Source organism: Octodon degus, unplaced genomic scaffold, assembly GCF_000260255.1.
Source record: "Octodon degus isolate 3935 unplaced genomic scaffold, OctDeg1.0 scaffold00003, whole genome shotgun sequence".
NCBI lineage: Eukaryota > Metazoa > Chordata > Mammalia > Rodentia > Octodontidae > Octodon > Octodon degus.
The window spans coordinates 32,718,633-32,721,568 of NW_004524579.1; the positions used below are offsets into that span (position 1 = coordinate 32,718,633).

Below are 2,936 nucleotides of genomic sequence, written 5' to 3' on the forward strand. Positions count from 1 at the left end.
AAAAAAAAAAAAAAACCCACAAGATCAAGGCCCTCAAGAATGGCAGGACAGGCAATCATAGAAAATACTAACTTATTTTTCACCTTTTAGTCTATTGAAATCAGTCTTGAGAAATTCTAGCTGAAACATTTATTGAACACAATTAGGGTTGGAAACAAGAAAATCAGAGGCAAGGAAGGAATTCCTTGGCTTGGATCCTGGCTGATAATGAAAATCCACAGCTCAGGAAGGGCAGGTATAGTTCCTGTCTGTATTCATTACCTATTGTTTGATAGGCGATAGTCTTTAAAAATCCATCCATTAAAAATGTTAGTAGCATTTTTCGGTATTGATTAAAAAGTTTGTAATATATATATTTTCTATAAAACATTAGCCTATACAGTAGCTGGTTAGAGAAATGCTTATTTTTCTCCTTTCCCTGGAGTAGATGATACAGTTCCATGCTCTACAGGGACTGGTTTCAAAGAGATTACTTTGGATGGTTCCAAGCACAACACTTGTATTTGTTCACACAGTTGCTGGCCTGTGTCACACCAGCATAGTCCATCTTCCCAACTAAAATATTCAAAGAGATCACAGATTGGTTCCTGCCCATGGTTAGCCAAGGGTGAAATAGTGTGTGCTCCTCTATGGAAAATTTTCACTTCCCAACCTTCGCATTCACAGACATAAGACAACATTCATTTCACAGCAGTGGGCACTTAACTTTTAAGGTTGTGTTTTACTCATTTTAGTTGGTCATAAGACAGGGCTCCGTGTCACTTGAAAGGATTTTCCATAAAAAGAAAATAAAACGTTGGCAGCCAATAGCCCAAAACAGTGTTTTAGAGATATATCAACATTATCTACTATGTAAAATCTTTCCTGATTCTTGTAGCCAAAAGTGACTATGCTCTTCTAAATTTCCATGGATATCCATCTGTACCACTCATGTAGCTTATTACATTTTAGTTATATTACATTGTTATAACTTCTTTTTTTGTGGTACCTGTGATTGAATTCAGGACCTGTGCTTCCCAGGCAGGAGCTTGAGTCACTGAGCTATATCCCTAGCCCTGTTATTACTTCTTGTACAGCACCGTATTTAAGTCTGATTAAAAACTTGGGCTCTAGAGTCTTAGGTAAGTCACTTATAGTTCCATTTTTGCTGAACATTTACAGGTTATATGAGCAGTTCTTGTGACTTTGGAAATGTTCCCTAATTACTTCACCTGGCAAGTGGGAATAAAGATAGTATTCTGTATTGGTCTTAGGGTAGCTGTAGGCATTAACTAAGAACTAACTACTGAGTGCAGAATGATGTTTCAATAAATATTGGCAATTATTATCATCTTTAAGCCTGAATAATCTAAGCACTTCGTTTTAGAGTAAAACTGAAGTGTTACTCTTTTGGTAACTCATTTCCCAGTCTCTTACATGAAAAAGACACAGAAAATTTTGAATGGGTAAGAGAATGAAGAGCATTTGAGATTGTAAGTCTTAGAAAGAAAATAGGAAAAGAGGTTCACAAAGAAGATGTCCAGGAATCTGCTTCATATTTGGTTACATATTAAGGACAGGAAAAGATATTATCAGTTAAAACTAGAGAGATTAAAATTTCTCCATTTCTGCTTATAAGAAAATTAAGACTTAAGGATTTCAATAACCTGAAACATCATCAGTTGTTCTTCACAGGTAGAATCCTTGTTTTACAATGTCTGAGTAGCCTTTGCTTTCATATTGGCTTGGAGATTTATGTTGGGAAGGTCTGCATTTGTAGAGTACAGCCTGTTTCTTCACCTTTTCCGAGTCCTTAGTGACAGCTTAAGGCATGTTACCTCTCACAGAGCCTACCGTGATCAGTGAGATTACTTAAAGTCTCATTTGAATGTCCGCATGCTTAATTCAATCAATTTTGTGCTTAATAGGCCATAAAATGGATGACAACACATTCTTCCAGAATGCCCTGAATGCACCAGGGCTTTTCATATTACACAAACACGACCATCTGAGGAAGCAAAAAGAAAGTAATATCTTTCAAATTATTTGTTCCTAAACTTCCTTTGCCCTCTTTTAACTTTGGTGATTTTCTTTTTGAACACAGGGAGCTCTTTTTTATACTCTTTACGCCTAAGGTTAAGCTTTAAATTCATGTTTGCCAGAATTCACCTGTCTATGAAATCAAGGAAAGAGCTACAGTGTAAGCTGCTGAAGAGTTCCTAAGTACGGTCACACAACACTTAGGGACAGAATATGTTCTAAGAAATGTGTTGCTAGGCAATGTTTCTGTTGTGCACACACCACATAGTGTACTTACACCTAGACAATACAGCCACGCACACCTAGGCTATGTAACATACACAGATGCACCAAACAGCCACCATTCCTCAGGCTCTGGGAACAACAGAACACTGGATAAAATAGAGTGAAAGAGACGAGGATAGAATCAAAAGATTAGAATCAATGATTTGTTGGTAAACATAGCTTATGAGCATACTTCTACTATGGTGTTTTACAGAAGACTTTCCCCAGCAGTAGAAATAATGACAAAAGTGTAGTGTGTACATACCGTGAGTTCTTTGCCACTACTCTGAGCTGTAACCATCGAGAGATATGAATACATACATGTTTTCCAATTCTTACACAGAAAACACACAACAAACTAAATCAACAACAACCCAAGAAAACTCTTTTTACGTGTAGGAAAAATGTAAACATTGTTTACATTTGACAAGCGTATACAAGTTAATAAGGTGTTTATGAGGCAAAAGAGCTGCGCAAAGGATGTGAATGCCTTTGCCACAGAAGACAAACTTAAGCAGCACGTATAAATGGAGCTAAGGTGCCCAAGCTCATTCATAACAGAGACTAAAGAGAGATATTTTAATTATTACATTTAGGCCAATTTTCTGGAAATTGCTTTCCTTGACTTTGGATATAGAGCCACAAGCCGTTTC

General features: G+C 36.8%; 1 pseudogene; it reads right to left on the reverse strand.

Moving 5' to 3' along the window:
- The window catches only part of LOC101578421, a 31,478-nt pseudogene extending 31,159 nt beyond the window's left edge, over positions 1-319 (reverse strand).
- Between the last annotated feature and the right edge of the window lie 2,617 nt (positions 320-2,936).